Raw genomic sequence first — 20346 nt, 5'->3', positions numbered from 1 at the left:
CCCCAATTTACAAAAACAGAACCACATAAGTTAAATGCTAAATCATAATAAAAAACATAAGTCTGCCAAGGAAAGTTCATAAAATTTAGTAATTTTCCAAAGTCTCTACTCACTCTTGGCGAATGGAATTATAGGAATTCCAACTCCCAGTGTGTCCAACACATCCTCTTAGTTTGGGTTGTCGCCAAGGAGTAAGTAATCTATCACAAACCTCTTCTCACTTAGCGATTTCGCAACGCACAAACAGATTCACATACCCGTTAACACGCCCCAATATCTGATTATAACCAGACCAAAAAGTTCCATGGTGTAATGATGGAAATTTCCATTACTGACACGTGATGCTGTATCTGAGCGCCCTCCGAACAATGTTCAGGTCACTGATTGATCAGTTGCTGACTTCCACAGGTGAATGAATGTTGAGCGCCGAATATACAAAAATGTGCCCCTATTTACGATGTTTGTTAAACATTGGAAGAGACTGCATGTGCAAGCGTGTACACCAATACGTGTACACATACACACATATATAGATTATAATCACTGACATATTTATATATTCAGCTTGACTACAGAGAAAACCCTGACATGTTTTGCCTTTATATCTAAGACTTCAAAGCATGGTAAAAATTCTTATTACTTAATGTTAACTCCAGAACGCCTCGGGGGAACTTCTATATGATTGGCACAGGGGATTTGTGTCCAAGGGCAAATGCAGTTGTTACTTTCATATCAGTCCATATTCTGATTAGAATTTGTGGGCTGTGTTCCAGCATACTGAATGCTTGGAAGCCCAGCATCAGTGGTTTACCAGTTCCTGGTATATTTAAGTTTCCTCATTTCTCTGACTGGAAATGCTCCCGTTTCTTTTCTAAGGTATTGAGATTTCTTTGCTCTGTTCAGTCGGACTGTTGTGAATGTTGTTGCTTTTAAGAAATAGAAATATTTTTTAGGGTTTTCTAAGTTCCTATTAGGAACGAGGATGACGTAGATAATGATAGTGAGTACCTTAATGATATATTTGTACTTCTAGAGTATTTATCGTTTCGTTAACTGTCTCTCATATCAATAACACTATCCCTAGCCCTGCCACTGTGAATAACATTTATATTATTTTGATGAATTAACCGAACCCACCACGTGTTCGCCCACTTAGACCCACTATGTGCCAAATTAAAACCATGAAAAAATACACCATTGCTTCTTTTTTTAGTAAGAAAGCATGTATACAGTATTAACGTAAGTTACGTATCTGTCTCCTCAAATCTTTCTCTGTATTTTTATGCTTTTTAGATGCCAAAGCAGCATATGATCGTGTGAACTATTGGAAGCTGTTTGATAAGTTGTTGTGCCGAAAAGTCAAGTTACTTGCCTATTGGTTTAACTTCCAAAATTTTGTTGTTCAATGGGATGATCAATTTTCTGGCTCCTTCGGTAGCAGTAATGGCGTGAGGCAGGGAGGCATTCTGTCACCCTACCTTTTTAACATTTATGTCGACAACCTGAATATCCGACTGGCTGGTTCCGGAATAGGATGTCACGTCGGGGATGTTGCTTTTAATGATTTTAGCTATGCGGATGATCTAGTTATTCTCGCTTCCACTGCTAGGGCACTTCGAAAACTTCTGAAGATTTGTGAAGACTTTGCCATAGAACATGATATATTATACAACACCAGCAACACTGTGTGCAAGTTGATTCCTTCGTGTAACAACAGAATTCAGGAATACCAAGGATTTCATTGCAGAATGACATCTTACAATTTGTAAATTCATTCCCGTATCTGAGCCAGATAATTACAAGGAACAATAAGAGTAATGCAGATATTGAACATCAGCGTCGGAAGCTCTGTGTACGAGGGAATTTGCCTGTAAGAAAATTTCATTTCTGTGGTGATGAAACTAAATTTCAGTTATTCAAAACTTTTTGTACGACAATCTGTTGCTCTTTACTATGATACAACTACACACAAGAAACTAGGAAGACTAAGAGTGTCTCATAATGAAATAATAAGGGGCTCATGGGGGTCGCCCGAAGTAATAGTGCTGCCTATGTTTTTGTGAGACTGAGTTTGCCCTGCCTTGATGTTATCCGGCGCCACGCAGCAGTATTTAGTTTAAAACACAGATTGAAGAAATCAAATAATGTTTTGATACGATTGCTAAAAGACAGTGATGCGTCATTATTATTTACATTACATGTTGAATGGTGCAGAATACTTTACTGACAGATAAAACTTTTTCTTTTTTACGTTCTATATCTGGAATGATATGTGCATTATGTTTACTATGTAGATGGAGAATAATATAGTTGTTATTGAGCTCATTTACGCTTGCTTTTTAGCTATGGTTATATGACCTTTTTTAAGGTTTTTTATGCTTATTGGTAAGATCCACAGAGGGTTGCATTCCCACTTTGGTTGCGATAATTGTATTTATTTTTCTGTAAATATGTTTGTTTAATAATAAATAAAAATTGTAGCCTCTTAACACCATTACTTTTTTTTAAGTTATTGTATATGAATTCATGTTCGAAATAAATTATTATTATTATTATTATTATTATTATTATTATTATTATTATTATTATTATTATTATTATTATTATTATTATTATGACCCTTGTTTCTAAGGCAGCCAAATTCTTCAGGATATCTGATGCTCCTGAGATCTCCCGGGAAATCATGAATGAGCATTCCTTCAGTGGGTCTCATACCGTCAAAACCTTGGAGGTCTCTCTCTCCGACGGCCGCTAAATATCTTAGGGAATCTTAAATCATTTTGACTATCAGTATTAACTTGCAACTATGTGCCAACGGTGATCATTTTCAGTATGACACCATTATCAAGTCATCTCTTAGTAACAGGAGACAGGGTTAATCAGACACCCCAATTTCAGGTTTTATTTGTCTATTCCCAAATAATGACATTTTGCTTGCTCTCTCTTCTGTTCATTATTGTCTTTTATGCTTATCGCCAAGTTTGCTCTTTTGTCGTTTTTCAACATTTCTCATTGTTCTTTCAAAGCTGAATACGCAGTCTGACCCTGTAAATACAGAATCTGGACTGTAATACAGGAGAGTGCATTTGAAGCCTGGTAGGGCTTGTAGCATCTTGGACAAATTCAGTCGTTATTTTGATGGCTACAAGCCTACCTTACCTTCCTTCAGTGCTTCAAAATGAAGAGGTTTAGCCCATCTCGTGTATCGATATTTTGACCGCAAATAAACAGCAACGTGCCTTGTAAGGCGTATATATAGCTCTAGCTTTATTAGGTCAGCGTATGAGCCGTACGTAGGTCCTTACTCCCGAATGGCGTTCTTGTGTCTGAGGGTGACCCCTCTCTCTCTCTCTCTCTCTCTCTCTCGGGGTCAAATTATAATTGGTATGTTCCATCTGTAACACTTCTGTCTAACAGCGTCTGACTTATTTTAGGTCATCTGCCGTTCCTTTATTAGAATACGGTTGGTGTGGATGACTGATTCTGCCGGCGGTTCATCTCTTTTGAATAGAGTTGTTCGTGGTGATAGGTTTCTGTTTCCTAATGGCAGCAGTTATGGCTTGGGTCATTGACGGGTAGCCTCTTGTTTGTTGCTTTTTCATAACCTCTACTTGAACAGAGATCTGTCACATTCACAGTTGATTCTTGATCCTCTTTTCCTGCCGAGAGAGAGCAACCAGATTCGCTCAAGAGCAGCACCAGTGTACAGCAAATGCACCTCGCCGTCGAACTCCTCAGTTCCAGAGGTCCCTTATTCCCCACTCCGTTGGACTGTGGAACAGTCTCCTTGAGGAGTCGTGCAATTGGAACTTCAGAAGTTCAAGCGAAGGTGCAATGAATTACTGTCCTACTACAATTCTACTTGGGTTTTAAGAATTTACTTGCATTTTTATCTGTTTATTTATTACTTTGGTAATTTATTTTTTCTTTTTTAATAAGTTATCTCTTCTTACTGCATTTCCTTTTACTTCCTGTTACTTCTTCGTAGCGAACACCCTAAATTCTTTTGAAGCTTGAATTTTAAGTCAGTGACCCCTGTGGGCTTGTCCCATATGTTTAGGGTTCTTCATCTTCTCAATGATAATAATATTGATAATCTGTGCCGTTGAAAGGGCGCCTTTGCAGTTTCAGTGGCCATCTCTGTAAATCATATTCTAGGTCCCGTTGCTAAGTAACCAATTGGTTCTTAGCCACGTAAAATAAGTCTAATCCTTCGGGCCAGCCCTCTCTAGGAGAGCTGTTAATCAGCTCCTCAGTGGTCTGGTTAAACTAAGGTATACTTAACTTAACTTTTGGGACTGGTTCACTCTGCTGAAGTCCTCTTTTTCTGTTATCCGCTTCATGAATCTTTGAATTACATCTTCATCATCTGAAAAATCAGGATTTATTTATTTATTTTTTTTTTGTCAATCTCGTGTTTCCCGATCTCTGTGCTTGTATATGTTTTGAGAAACTGTGTTACCACCTAAGAAAAGAAATCCACTACGGTCTTTGTTCCTTTCCCCGTCCCTATACTTTGCATTTAGAAAACAGGAGGCCTAAGCAATATACTGAAAAGTCATTCCGTTCCTATCGTTATGATTTGCATGCGAAAGAGTAAAATTAGTGAGTGTAAAAAAAAGGAAAGTATATCTTGGTTTAACCAGACCACTGAGCTGATTAACAGCTCTCCTAGGGCTGGCCCAAAGGATTAGATTTATTTTAAGTGGCTAAGAACCAACTGGTTACCTAGCAACGGGACCTACAGCTTATTGCGGACTCCGAACCACATTATGACGAGAAATGAATTTCTGTCACCAGAAATAAATTCCTCTAATTCTTCATTGGCCGGTCGGAGAGTCGAACGCTGGGCCAACAGCGTGCTAGCCGGGAGCTCTAACCACCTCCCAACGAAGAACTTTAGTGAGTGTAACCAAATAACCCAACCAACTCACGAGCGCACACTCATCTTTAATCTGAGGACATACTTGTGGGCTAGTGACTCTGATATCAAATTAAAGCAGATTAAACCAACTGTTGGATTGCGGTATTCATTCCGAAAGCAACGCCACATCGAAGTAATATTATCCCAACTTCCATTTGACCACACTGTGTGACCTTGGGTACTCGAGGGATGACCCACATGATCCAGTCCCAGAAAGCAGCTTAACAGTTACCATTGCAGTCGAAGATATGTAACATTGTCAAGGACTTGCGTTTTGTTAAATAAGATCGACTGCCTTTTTTTTGTAATTAAGAACAAGCCCTTCGGTTAGTTCTGTGAGATTCAAGAATGCTTACTCATCGGTCTCCTTAAACTAATAATAATAATAATAATAATAACTCTTGCACTGAATAGCCAAAGGAATGCTTCTTTCTGGCTCAGCGCTTCTCATCTCAGGCCCCACCCTTTTTATTTTCTTGAGACCTTACCTATATATGGGCATCAAGTGGACTGTCCCGTCAGCTGTAAAAGAGATAGTAAACGCAGCTTGACTGAGCAGACTGCTTCAAATCGAGTCTTATTGCGAATCTTCGTGAAGACATATTCTATTTGTTAAGATAACTCGACCAAATGCCTCATTATTTAGCGTATAGGAACTGGTTTTGTCTTATGGCAGTTATCTTAATTCTCTCGACACAAAGCATTTAAATTCAGAGAGAGAGAGAGAGAGAGAGAGAGAGAGAGAGAGAGAGAGAGAGAGAGAGAGAGAGAGAGAGTGTAATCAGCGAAAATAAAAAATAAGATTGCAGCCTCGGAAAAAAGAAATTGGAAGATAAAGAGAAAGTGATGTTAGCTTACCTGGACAAGGGTCTCAGTCTCCAATTATCAGGGTCTTTTTTTTTTGTTTTTGTTTTTCTCTGAAACGGACTGAGGCGACATCCTATCCTGAAGGACCAGGAACGTCTCGCTCCTAAAAGGAGTCCCGTGTACGTTGTCGGTACCTACTGAAGTTTTCCATACAAGAAGGGACATTCAAATGAAATTAGTGATACTTCTCCCCCTCTCTCTCTCTCTCTCTCTCTCTCTCTCTCTCTCTCTCTCTCTCTCTCTCTCCCCCTGGTTGGCATGCCATTCTTGAGTCAGTTGATTTTGTAGACCGTACTCCCCAAACTGGAAGAGGACTCGTGGGTAAGAAGTTAAGAAGAAATGACAAAGCATAAATCTAGCTGAAATTGATATGGTTAAATCGCAAAGATTAGATAGATAGATAGATAGATAGTAAATAGATATATGGATAGAGAGAGAATATCTCCGAGTGGAATAGTGTAAAGATTGCGCATTCTCAGCCAGGTAATTATAGAGTTTAACATTAAATATTATTTCTGTAGTAGGAAAGAATTGCTTCGATAAACGAAATTATGAAAATTGTGGTGATTGTATCTTGAGTTTACAGCTGAGGAAAATTAATTTGTATGCTTCTAGTGGGAAAATATAAACAGAAATAGTTTTCTGAGGAACCTGAGGAGCGCTGGAATAATACACGCACATAATATACATATATATATGTATATGTGTATGTATGTATATATATACATATATATTTATATGTATGATAGAAATATCAGCACACGATTACGTGTGGAACAGAATGATGACTTGTGTGGCCTGGTTGGCAGCGCTCTGGTCTTTCATTTGAAAGACCTGGGTTCGATCCTGATGCGAGTTAAATTTATATATATATATATACATACATACATATATATATATATATATATATATATATATATATATATATATATATATATATATATATATATATATATATATATATATATATATATATATATATGATATTGGTTGGAAACTACTAGGCATCGTCAGGGTACATTGGCCATAGTGGGTTAGGAACTGCACGTTGCTAGGATATGGCTATCCTTTAGTTATATAGCAAGTAAATCCTCTGAAGGATTCTGTCACGTGAATGGATAAGCACAGTTTAGAAATGGTCCCCAGTACCGGGCATATGGGGATGCTAAGAATTGCCTAGTTTGTGAATAATAGGGCTAAATAGAAAACAGGAAATTATAAAGAACCCTGAATCAGATTGGAAAGGCAGAACTTGAATTCAAGAGATAGGGGCGGGACATCTTGTCTGTATGTAAATGTAGGTGCGAGGGAATATAAAAGAGAGAGCAGATGGAATTGGTAAAGGAGGCGCAGGCATGATCTTAACGCCCAATGCAGAAAAAGCACTGACTGACTGGAGATCACTGGGCATTAGGTCACTGTGGGCAAGATTGAAACCAGAACCATGTAGTATGAGTGGTATAGTGTGCTATTCATATAGAAATAAATAAAAGATTAATTAAATATAGAACTGCAGAATGTTACAGATAAAATACCAGTAAGATATTTGAGAAGTGTAGCTGATGAAATGTATGCATGATTTAGCGGGAAATATGGAGGATATGTGCAATAGAGCCTCGATGGCCAGGTCGGTTAGAGCAGCAGCTTCGGGCTTCATAGAGGTTTGTGGCGCGGGTTCAAATCCGCAGCCGACCAGTCAGAGAGGCGGACACTTTGCTATCCGTGTAGACACCCTGGATTATGTATGCAATCAACGGATAGGTTTGCTTAAAAGCAAATGGGTGTTACAGACTAATACACACACAAACAAAGCCACTCCTACATCTCGTAAAAACATAACAGACACCTCACGTCTCGAACTGTCTACCTAACTGTGCAACAACTTCTCGCTGGTGGGAGAAAGGGCGCTGGTGACTGGTACAATACATGTACATACGCTACCGGGGTCTAAGCGATGACAGGCAGGGCAGCCGATCGAGACTACGGACTACCCCAAAGCCAAATCAAAGTCTTTCAAAAGAAGGCATCGTGCTTACCCCATACAAAATGGGAAAAGCACGTTAAAAGAAGATGGAGGATTTGTGCAACGGTGAGGAACGCCTGGAAGAAACAGAAAACAAAAATAGGAAGGAGCTTATTAGTTTTTGTGCTGCAGATAATTGGGTAATTGGAGGCACTTTTTATCCTGCCAAAGGTCATCAATAAATACACGTGCCCCGTAAGGGGCAGTGCCGTCAGTGCCCCTCACGTGATCTGTAGATATTTATTAAGCGTTGTTTGCATCGTCACTTTGCCCCCTGCTGCTCCCACTTTTTTGCCCTTTACTTCGCCTCTATTCCTGCTCCTTTCCTCCTCTTTGCTTCACAGCCATTCCAACTCCCTTTTCATTGTGTTAAGGGCGAACGTCTGAAAGTTCCCCAGTTCTTGCTTGTCTGTACAGCCAATTTTTCATAAATCATCATCATATATACGTGTGGTTAACTTCAGATGGCAACCACAGAAAAAGAGCACAGGAACCCTAGGATCCACAGAGGAGCAGATATCGGAAGAGATCACTAACTTGTTATTGTCACACTAAGGCTGAAATTATAAATACCATGAAAAATGTTGGAGTAGATAGGTTTGATGCAACAAAGTTTGAAGCTGGACATCTAGAGGCTTTTGCAACTGAATATAGAAGTGGACTTGTTGTTCTAGAAGACTCGGGATGCAATAAAGAAAAGTTACTAGTAGAGGAATGTCGTGGAGGAGATGAGGAGTGGAAAGAATAACATACAAAGTTCTTATAAAAGGAACTGTAGACTTCACCTGCCGCCATATTGGATAGTGAACAATGGCGCTTCGTAGCAGACTACAAGTGGAACGCCAATGGAACGCCGTAGTGCTTACGACGCAGCCTGTGGCTGCTCGAATAGGAAGACACAAGACGGTAACATTTAGTTTTTCAACTTTCCCTCCCGAAAAAAAGTTATATATTAATTTTGCAGAACGAAACTCTTATAAATGTGTTAAATGTCATTTTAGTTCAGCTGGAGAGTTGGGCATGTATGACTATTACTGGTAGTCTGAATATTGCTAACTAGTACTAGTAGTGTCATAGAACCATATTTCTTAGAACGATGCCTTCTCGAGTAAATATCCATGATGGCACCTTGGGAAATATAATAGCCTGAAAGTTGTATTGGCACTTCTGTGAAGTTGTCATGTTGAAGATTGCAAAAATTATTAACATTTTTTTTTAATTGACATTAAACTATATAATGAGCATTAGAGATTAAACAGCTTTGAATTTGCAAGTATTTTGGCTTTTGCTGTAGTATATGAACTCACCTTTGAGATCTAAAGAGTGGATGAGTAATTATAAAGAAGAATTCATGTCGAAGACCCCAGCGTGTATGCAGAATTATTTGTCGTCTACCACATTCAATGAATTTTTCATGAATTAAGAAGAACGGTCTTTTCAATGCATGTTTTTTCAGTTTGTGCTGAAAGTCATCGTCGATTGATAGTATGCCTTAGTTTAACCAGACCACTGAGCTGATTAACAGCTCTCCCAGAGAGGGCTGGCCCGAAGGATTAGACTTATTTTACGTGGCTAAGAACCAATTGGTTACCTAGCAACGGGACCTACAGCTTATTGTGGAATCTGAACCACATTGTACCGAGAAATGAATTTCTATCACCAGAAATAAATTCCTCTAATTCTTCATTGGCCAGCCAGAGAATCGAAAGCTGGTCTAACAGAGTGCTAGCCGAGTACGATATCGACCCGTCCAACGAGGAGGATCGTCGATTGATAACTTTATCTACTGGGTGTTTCGAAATTAGAGCCTCCCCCACCTCCACAGAACAAATGGAAGGTTATGAAGTTTTCTGCTATAGCCTATCTCCAAGTACATTATTTTAAGTTTCTCTTAAGCTATTTTTCATTTTACATTTCTTGTATTTTCAGACTGAATGACGGAGTTAGATACAGCCATGGCTAACGACTCTGAGGAAATCAGATGGATTGACCGAATCTGGGCTATAACCTTCAGAGAGGCCAGTGATGCTGGCACATCCTTCATTTCACGTTCCTGGATAGGTGAATACATTAAAAGAGATGAATCCTTTGTTAAAAGAAACTGGAACAAAAATCCATATGACTGTCATCGTGAAAAGAGTGAGAATCTTGGAAGGCCTGAAGACCTTTCTCAGGAGTCAAAAGACATCATAGCTGAGGCAGTGGGTAGACCAAGAAAGTCTTTACGTAAATTGGCACTTGAACTAGAAACAAAAAAGGGAAAGAAGAGAAGTTATAGTGCTGTATATCGTGAGTTGAAAAAATCTGGTATCAAGCCATTTCATGTTATCAGCAAGCCCAACATCACTCAGCAACAGAGAGAAGACCGTGCATGGTTTTGTGGTTCATTTCTTAAAGATTGGGATGAAGCTGACTTTCTCCATGTTGCCGCGTCAGATGAATTCTTCATTTATACAATCAGGAAGAAAAATCATAAAAATGACATCATTTGGGCTGCAAAGTTGGATGATATCAGCGATGACGTGCTCTATCACCAAGTTGTGACATTTCCTGAATGTCTGGGAATTTTTCTTTGTTTCACAGCCAAACGGTTAATGTGGATCATCAAAGAAAAAGGACAGTCATGGAATGGCGAATACTTCAGAGAAACTGTGCTTACTGGTGGAGTATTTCCTTTCCTCAAAGATCCTGAAAATGATTGTGTTATCTGTTGAAGAAGTCACATTTTTGCATGGCAAGGCACCATGTTTCAAGGCTCTTCAGACACAGGAGCTGCTTCGAAACAGTGGTATCGATTTCTTCTTGTCAAGTGAATTTCCAGGTAGCCCCCCTGACCTTAATGTGTGTGATAGTATCTTAAAGGATCGTGTTGAAGTGCGCACAGTGAACTACGATGGTTTACCAAGCCTCGACGACCTGCGAAGAGAGGTGACCGAAGTGCTCAGGGAAATGGAGTTTGAGTGTCAGCTTTTTTGCAATTTGCTGAAATCATACCCCTCAAGAATGCAGGCTGTGGTACAGCCAGATGGAGGCCACACATAATATTAAATCCTCAGAGGGAACCTTAAATAAATACCTGTTCTGAATTACTTTTGTTTTTGTCCATATCAATTTTAGTTTATGCTGTAGAGGGGGGGTGGCTTTAATTTCGAAACACCTTGTATATTTAAACGCAAGTGTTTTCATAAATAAGAATGTATTCCCTTATATCTTTCAACATACAATGATTTTTTATGGAAATAAGGACGTTCTTTATATATTCCATGTTTATTGTATATGATGACAGTCAGTGACAGTTGAAGACAGCAATATCCTAGAACAGGTTTTCGTTTCGGTGCTGTATCAGGAGTAAAAGTAGTACAGGCTGATTTCAGCACTGAAATAGTCACAAAAGACAATGATTAGTTCTGTATAGAGCTTAAAACTTGTATGCTGGAAGCAACTTAATACATTTGCAAATTGCCAAATTGCTACAAATCTTTAAAAAAAATTTTTCAATTCGGAATATTATGGCGCTATAATAATCATATCTTCAATTGTATTCGTAAATCTTGTATTAAATCTTATTTCAGAACAAAAGGGCATGGGCAAATACATTTTTATGTGGCACTTGAATTATATTTTATTCCCCTTTAACATACGTAATTCATGTTCAACACTGGGAGGACATATGTGAAGGCTAACTGTAGCTCACATCTGTCATGAGGCGCCACTGTCCATGCGATCAAAACGGTGTCCATAAGGACTGAGCAAGGCAGTGAAGTTAAAAGAATAGACGTGAGAAAATATTTGGACAAACAGCTAGGTGATGTTGACAAAGCCACCACTCAGGATGTGACATTGGTTTTAAGGTAGCTCACAGAATTATTAAGGAAATATCGATGGGTGAAGAGAAAACAGTAAAATTCCCATTCAAAGGAGAGACGGGTCAATAACAACATCAGTAATAGGAGGACAACTCTAGCAGGAACATTTTTGCGAAGTCATGACAAAGAGATTTGGGAATGATTTGATGGAATACTTTAGTCGATGTATAGAGGCAGACGAAGACTTGACTGTGCTTATGAGTGTATTCATTTTTAAAGTGGGATAAAAAAAATAAAGAAGCTGATGAAGTGGAACAACCAGGATATGATGGAGTCACTGCAAAGATGATTTTAGCTGAGCCAGAATGGTGTCTCGTTAACTGACTTGGCAGACTTGCAGGATATGGAATGAGGAAACAGGACCTGAATGTTGTAACTTCAGAGACAGTGCACTTACTTCAGTTGTAATGACAGTATTCAGTATTCTTATTCTTAGAGAGCTGGAGGAAGAACTGACAATGACCTTAGAGATAAACAAGGCAGTTTTAAAAAGGCATTAATTGCATAGATCAGATATGTGTTAAAACGCATTGTCCATTTGTTTATGTAATTTAAAAATTCCAGTCAGTTGGTTTTTGTTGATTACGAGGAACCGTTTGACAGTGTCTACATACACCAATATTATAAAGATTTTGTTACTATAGCTCCCTTTAGATATGTAAGAGCTAATGGAAAGTTAAAATTGATTGAGTCTGGTCAGATGAATTTGCAGCCAACAGTGGGGTGGTACAGCCATACTCATAAGTGATGCTACATGACTGCATTGGATTTCGTTCAGAATTCACTAACTAGCAACCTAACATGCTGCATATGTATTTCTTATTGGGATGCAAAAGCACATAAGAGTGAAATCTATCAAATATATGTATCAAAACTGTAATGAAATATAACATGTAGCCAAATCTCAGAAAAACGGTGACACGCTGATACGTTCGACAAAAATAAGTCTTCTTCAAACCCAAGTTCAAATATTGAAGTAATAAAAATAAAAAAAAAATTTTCATAACATTGATATTGCTTGCATTGTAGCCATAAAATTGTAAATAGTCCTGCTTGATTATTTTTATGCCTCAGTGCTGAAAAAAAATAAATATATAAAAAAATTATTACTGTAGTTAAAACGCATCCACTTCTATCAACGGGTGGGCGGGGTCTTTGTGATGCAACCATTTGTGTGATGGCAACATTAACCAGTTGGTATATAGGTCTACAGTGTATAGAGACAATGAAATGATATTGAAAATTTTTATTTTATATTTATTATAGGAAATTAGATTTTCTTAACCACTCAAAAATAATGGTTTACTAGCAAATGTTCGCTTGTGAAATTACATGTTTGTTAATGCCAAGATTTTGTTCCTAGGTTAGGCCTGTTAATTTTTTGCTTGCTAAAAATACAGTTTGAACATAGCCTAAAACTTCAAAATTCAAAGAAAATTTTTTGTAATTCATATGCCTTTTTTGAACATTTTGTTATGACTGTTGAACTTGTTAGGTCTACTGTCATATGCTGTAGAGGTAGTTAAGAAGACCACTCCGAGTAGCACGTTAAGCATGCTGGCATTGACAGCACCGTTGATCCTTATCTCACCATGCATTGAGCTAACAGGGTTTAAAAAAAACAACCTGTTCATGTCACATAAATTACTAATTATACCAATACATAAGAGATCATATTTATGCCTACAAGGAAAATAATGTTAGCTGCGAACTCACAAATCTATCGATGTGTGACATTGGAAATAAAAAAAAAAGTATAACACTACTTGACAACAGTTATGTTGAGTTTGAGATTTTGGGCGATACAAAAAGAATCATGTTGCACCACATTTGAGCATGCCTGTACAAGGGAATGTTATTTTGCTTTGCTCTTTGCCATTTTCATAGATTTGATAATCAAAGAAGTGGTAAGAGATGGAAGAAACGTTTAGATTGGAGTATTGATAGAAATTCGACATACTTTGAATATGCACCTGATGCTATCTTAACCAGCAAGACACCACGAGATTCACAGAGTTTTCTAAGGGACGCGAAATAAATCTAAGAAAAGCAGAAGTAATGGTATGCACAAAGGACGAAATAACACTAAATGGAGAGAGAGAGAGAGAGAGAAAGAGAGAGAATGAATAACGTTAAAATTGACACATTATACACCACAAGCACTAATTTAATTACATAGATGTTGGGTCCGTCAGGGGAGCGGAGACTTAATATTAAATGACGCAAGCAACTCCCCTGACCCAAAATATGTAATTGATGTTTTTGTTGTGTGATAATTGACCGGGAGGAATTTTTATCGACGCCAGCAAGTTGTCTTCACAATGTTGTGATACATTCTAAACATTGCTGATTGTATTTTTATTTTTTGAGGAAATATCACTGTTGTACAACTGCCTACAACTGATATATTTTGCAACCCCAAAATATACTGCAATGAATATGGTTATTAGCCATCAGGCAATTGCTTTGTGTTGATATGGATTTGACTTCTTCATTTCGACCACAGGACTTTTTATAACATTCAAATCATTGGCTCTCTAGCTCATTTTGATCAGGAGACCTGCACATCTTTTCTAGTAACAGATAACTTCACCATTTTAATGCTTATATTTTGACCCTATCTCTTCGTGATCTTTTATATGAGAGAGAGGGGGTGGGGGGAAGGGGGAGAGAAGAGAGAAAACCAGTAATCATTCTAACATGACACAGAGTTGATGCAAGCAGAAAAACAGGGCACTAGTGTTTGCCTCTTTACTCCATCATCATTTGAAAGTTTCTTCGGTAAATGAAACCCATTGTATAGGAAACTTCAACAGCAGCGTAGATACACGTCTGAATCAACCACTTACATTCTTCCCTCGTATATTCCAACATTCGTTACTCCATCTGACTTTATTCCACTTAACCACATAACCTGACTCTTTATACCATTCAGCTTCAAAGTTTTTTTTTTTTTTTTGCAAACACTTTACAAACTTTGTAGCTTCTCGTCACTATCTGTAAGTTCCTCATTGGACGGGTTAGTATCGTTCTCGGATAGCACTCTGCTGGGCCTGCGTTCGATTCTCCGACCAGCCAATAAAGAATTAGAGAAATTTATTTCTGGTGATAGAAATTCAGTTCTCGTTATAATGTGGTTCGGATTCCACAATAAGCTGTAGGTCCCGTTGCTAGGTAACCAGTTGGTTCTTAGCCACGTAAAATAAATCTAATCCTTCGGGCCAGCCCTCTCTAGGAGAGGTGTTAATCAGCTCAGTGGTCTGGTTAAACTAAGGTATACGTAACTTTTTTCACTGTCATTAAATAACATGACCTGTCTCATTCCAAATAGAGATTTAGATTAGTCTGCAGTCTTAGATAGACTGAGTATTTTGATGATCATTTGGGTGAAGATTTAGCTAGGAGGCAGAGATGAACGATGTGTGAGTGAAAAAGGTTACTGGAAGTTTAAGAATGCATGGGAAATTAAATGCTGAAGATCTAAGATCTATTAAAATGAAGAAAATAGGTCAGAAGGTGTTGATGGAATTACGAGCGGGAGTGTAATTAAATTGTTGCCAAGAGTGTCTTAGGTATGCCTGGATGATAGAAAAGTTCTAGAGAAATGGCTTGAAAGAATAACTGTGTATTTGCAGGTAAGGAAAAATACCGGTAATACAAAGTATCTTAGGGACGGAAACTTTTTAAGTAAGCCATTGGGTATGTAAGGTAAGTTTTGATGAAAGAGGTAAAACATGACATAAAGATGATGGAAGATAAACGCGGATCAGACAGAGAAAAGAATGTCTGGATCTAGTGTTTGTTAAAACGGCTGTGAGAGAAGCTTGAAAGATTACCGAAAAGACTCTTTAAGTGACCTAGAGAAAGTCTGTGACAAAATTGATATAGAGGTGTACCATGGAATACATCAGGTTTAGAAGGTCCTTTCTTAGGAGCAGTGGGAAGTTTCTGTACAGAAAATGAAGCCTGTATTGATACAAAGATTGGAAATATTGATTAGTGTAAATGAGGGCCTCAGGCAAGGCTGCATTGTGCCTGAATGGCTTGACGTATTTTTATTAATGGAATGAGAAGATTAGTTTGGGAAAGAACAGACGTAGTTGCAATTTCTTAAGATTTGAAAAGCGGAGTGGTTATTTACGTCGATGATAGTGTTAATTTGTGTTATAATCTACAGGAACTGATGAAAAAGCTTGAAAATTTGCGAGAGGAGAAGGTTGAAAGTGAGTGTTTGATGGTAGATGAAGCATTGAATCTTCATACGGATACCAGAGAGCTAAGTCACAGCCAGAACATGTGCAGCGAGAAAGGTACCAGGGTCCTTGCAGAAGATTTGGAAGAGAAGAGTATTATGTTAAGTATACCTTAGTTTTACCAGACCACTGAGCTGATTAACAGCTCTCCTAGGGCTGGCCCGAAGGATTAGACTTATTTTACGTGGCTAAAAACCAATTGGTTACTTAGCAACGGGACCTACAGCTTATTGTGGAATCCGAACCACATTATAGCGAGAAATGAATTTCTATCACCAGAAATAAATTCCTCTAACTCTTCATCAGCCAGCCAGGGAATTGAACTCCGGCCCATCGAGTAACAGTCTGCAGCTCTACCGACTCACCAACGAAGAGTCTGAGAGTATTATGTAAGGAAGCAAAAGTTGTGAGGGATGAAGAAATTGAGTTGACTCCGACGGAGAGGACGGAAGTGAGTATGTTTTGTGTGTATGAAAGAGAAAGGTAGACATTTTTTGTGGTAAATATTATTGTTTGATATTCGTGGAGTAAGCAAATGTGAAAGGATAAGCGCTGTTAAGAAATGACAAAGATGCAGTAAAAAGGTTAGCAAAGTAAGATGTGGATCTGGATGTTTTCAGGTGGTATGGTCACGTAGTGAAAACGGACGACAGGAGGTTGGTGACAAAGGTGAATACTTCAAAATTTTTTGGATAGAGAATGAGTGGGTGATTAGAGCGGATTTTGCTTGATAAATGAAGTATTTGTGTATGAAGCGGCTAATTTGAAGTTTGAAAAAGAGAATTAACACATGATTCCTTAGTTATTGTGAATATGGCTAATCCTTGATCAGAGATCAGTTATATATATATATATATATATATATATATATATATATATATATATATATATATATATATGTGTGTGTGTGTGTGTGTGTATGTATGTGTGTGTGTGTGTCATAGTCCCTGTCTGTCGGTGTTTCTAAACTAGGCAACGGTTCGAATCTTGCCGGGAACGAAGCACATCGATTTTAAGCCCCTTGGGTGTATAATTATTCCCATGGTATAGTAAATTAGACATTGAACGATATTTGTGGCTTAATGTTTGTGAACATAAAAATTCACGCATGGCAAAAATTAACACATTGTATGTACTAATTATATATATATATATATATATATATATATATATATATATATATATATATATATATATATATAATATATATATATATATACTTTTACTTATTACCTGTGGAACAACACGCATATGGCCGCCGAAATATAAAAATCGAGGCAGATACTCCGACCCTTTGGTTTCCATTTGTTGATAATGTCCAGTCAGCCAGTGACTGAACGTGATGTTATTGTTCTTCGGGCAGAGAAATGATACAGTCGAACTCTGTTCACGTAGGAACGCTTTTGCTAATTGAGGAGGCCAAGTGAGAGAATGGAGAGAGCGACGCACGCCCAAGTACGTACTGTACGTAGGCTCTGCCCGCACAGATGTGGCACATTTCCACATTCCGTGTACGCCGGGCGCTCAGTGCTTGCCAGAATGACTATGATTTCACAGAAAATGGACATCGCGTGGCTTTTGTACGCGAATCCGATTAGGGTCGAATCATGCAAAAGGAAAGGAAAAAAGGAAGGAAGAAAGAAAGAAGCGAGAGAGGGAGAGAGAAATAGCGTGCTTGACGTAGTATTGAATAACATTCCGGCCATGTTCCCCCGGCAGGGTTCACAAAGGCACACATCCGGACCTGATGTGTATAGATTATACGCCTCCACGTGCGCGCACACAAATGCTATACTTGCAAGATGAAGACTGTTCTTTGCTGATTGACGTTCCTTGTGATTTTCACACGAGATGTTACCTTTCACGAGGCGGGGACTTACCGGATGTGTCTCTGAGGAGGAGAGACTGTCTATTTTCCTCCACTTACGAATAATCGAGTATGAAATGAAGAGTGGGGGTGTGGGGCAAGCAGGAGCGAAAGGATAGTCGTGCTTGGTTTTGACGCGTGCCTTTTCCAAGATTTTCATTTCATGATGAGTCCGGGACAGGGAATCCTTAGGGTGTGGACTGAAACAAATCAATGTTGAGTTCCTGGAGAGCATTTGGGATTGATTATGAGACACTAAGTCACGAACCTGGGTAATTATACATTATTCACACTGCTCGGGATGTGCCCCTACGCAGGACTGAACGCTCATCTTTTGTGATGGCATTACCGAGTTCTACAAGTACCCAGGCATTTATCATTTCACGTAAGATTTACTGCATAGGGACATAGATTTGAGGCTCACATTGATTACCACTATCAAACAACCAGGGTCTATAAAAGAAAGATGCTGACCGTCCTTCAGTCTTCAGAGTCTTTGCTCCTGACTCTGTGGGTTTAATTTTGTGAAATGCTCACGGTCTGCCTGTTGTCTTGCCTGTCGTGTTCATTACCACAGTAGAAATGACGAAGGCATCTCAAGACGCATTTCTATGCTCTGACAGAAAGAACGGGGTTTTCTCGTTTTGATATCTTGATCTTTGTGTCTTGGTATCAATAATGAAAGGATTGTTAGGCTGGATTTATGAAAGTGGGCCGTAGCCTTTCTCCAGCATCAGAGTTTTTCTTTTCGTATGCACCTTCGATGAGCATAGAAGCTAGTGTGCATATTATGGAATTATGATAACATGATGGGGATCATTTCGAGGGAGTAATTAAGTAGAATTAAGTCCATATTTTTTTATGATGCTTCGCAACTTGTCCTTCATTTGCTTGGGGCTTCAGCGGGAATTTTTCAAGTGACGATAATTGTGGGAAGTAGGATTTGTCATGCGGGGTACTTTAGAGAGTGTTACGGGAGACAATCTCTCCTATATAGGAAAAGGGAAATGGTTAAAGATTTGAAAAGTAAAACAGGTTAGAAATGGGAAGAGTAGCATCACATGCACTGTTGTTTTACTTATGAAACTATTTGTTGGCGCGAATATGACATTGATACGTTATAGGTGTGAGCTACTAGCGTTTTGATGTCCTATACCGAGTGCATTTGGTTTGTAGAAGGGCCCACGTTTTATTCTCAATCATACATTCGTAAAAATTCACAGTGGACTTCGTGCCTTGACCCAGATTCCACATCACTCAGTGAGCCTCGACAGTTAGATGCTTCAGTGTGTTCGTGGAAAACTAAGGCTAGAACGCTATCATACATAATAAGTGTGCGTGTGAATTACATCTGTTAGATTATTTCCATCGGGATGTGGGTAGATTTCTCATACACGCTCTTTTGTGATCTTTGAGGTAATCCTTCGATTTTGATGCAAATGGCAGCATTCGTGAAAACTGCATCATCCATCAAAATATGGTCCTCATTACGCTACTGCGGACGGTGTTGTGATAAATGAGACTTGCGGACTTTCGGAAATACTTCAAAATCTTACTAACATCTTCAAAGGATGGATCTGGTGCAATCTTCTCGTGGGAACCGTTTGAGTTTTCGTTATGATGTTTATCATCATTGTTCTGGTAGACGTTGTATTGGCGTTATTTTGCTCGATTTTATTTTGGAGCAAAACGTGCAGTTAAGCAAATGGATTTGTAAAACTAAACCTTTCACTATTTATTTTTCACTTCGTCTGCCGCATTTCCCAGATAACCCAGTGGAATATATATATATATATATATATATATATATATATATATATATATATATATATATATATATATATATATATATATATATATAGATTTTACATATAGATTTCATATATAAATATGGATTATATATATATATATATATATATATATATATATATTTAGATTTTATATATATACACATACATATATATATATATATATAGATTGTATATATATGTGTATATATATGTATATATATTTCATATATATATATATATACATATATATATATATATACATATATATGCATATATATATATATATATATATATATATATATATATATATACATACGATGGACTGAGAGAGAGAGAGAGATAGAGAGAGGAGGGCGGGGCATTCAGACAGTGACTTGTCGATCTGCGTATGGAGTGCGACCATTTTCTCCACTTGTGTGATTTACATGAATTTACATAAAGAAACGACTTGACAGCGACTGAGCGTTCCGCGACCAGGTGTTTCCGCGCCATTGTCGCTGCAGAGGACAATGGAGAAACGGCAGCTGCCTTACGCTTCGTGGGTGTGTCCAGATGATATATGTATATATGTATGTATATATAATAATATGCCGGTTCGTACAATATGCATATATGCATATGTAACCTACGCACACGCGTCTCTGTTTATGCTTTTTCTGTTACCGGGAAATTCGTTTGTACCAGATGCGCGCGCGCGCACATCTAATTATAAGTATGTGTATATATATATGTATAATATATATATATATATATATA

General features: G+C 38.1%; 1 protein-coding gene across 3 annotated transcripts in view; it reads left to right on the top strand.

Annotated features, from left to right (window-relative positions):
- The window catches only part of LOC136826043 (histone-lysine N-methyltransferase SETD1B-like), a 213354-nt gene that overhangs the window by 61871 nt on the left and 131137 nt on the right, over positions 1-20346 (top strand). The window contains exon 2 of one of the 3 annotated variants that reach the window (XM_067082919.1): positions 15858-15990. The exons of the other annotated variants lie outside the window; for them this stretch is intronic. The gene's annotated coding sequence lies outside the window, so the exon portion shown is untranslated. The remainder of the gene's footprint in view (positions 1-15857; positions 15991-20346) is intronic. 3 annotated transcript variants of the gene reach the window in all.

The sequence above is a fragment of the Macrobrachium rosenbergii genome, chromosome 40 (genome assembly GCF_040412425.1).
Source record: "Macrobrachium rosenbergii isolate ZJJX-2024 chromosome 40, ASM4041242v1, whole genome shotgun sequence".
Lineage (NCBI taxonomy): Eukaryota > Metazoa > Arthropoda > Malacostraca > Decapoda > Palaemonidae > Macrobrachium > Macrobrachium rosenbergii.
Note: the sequence above shows the minus strand (reverse complement) of the source record. Positions and strands in the feature narration are given on the sequence as shown.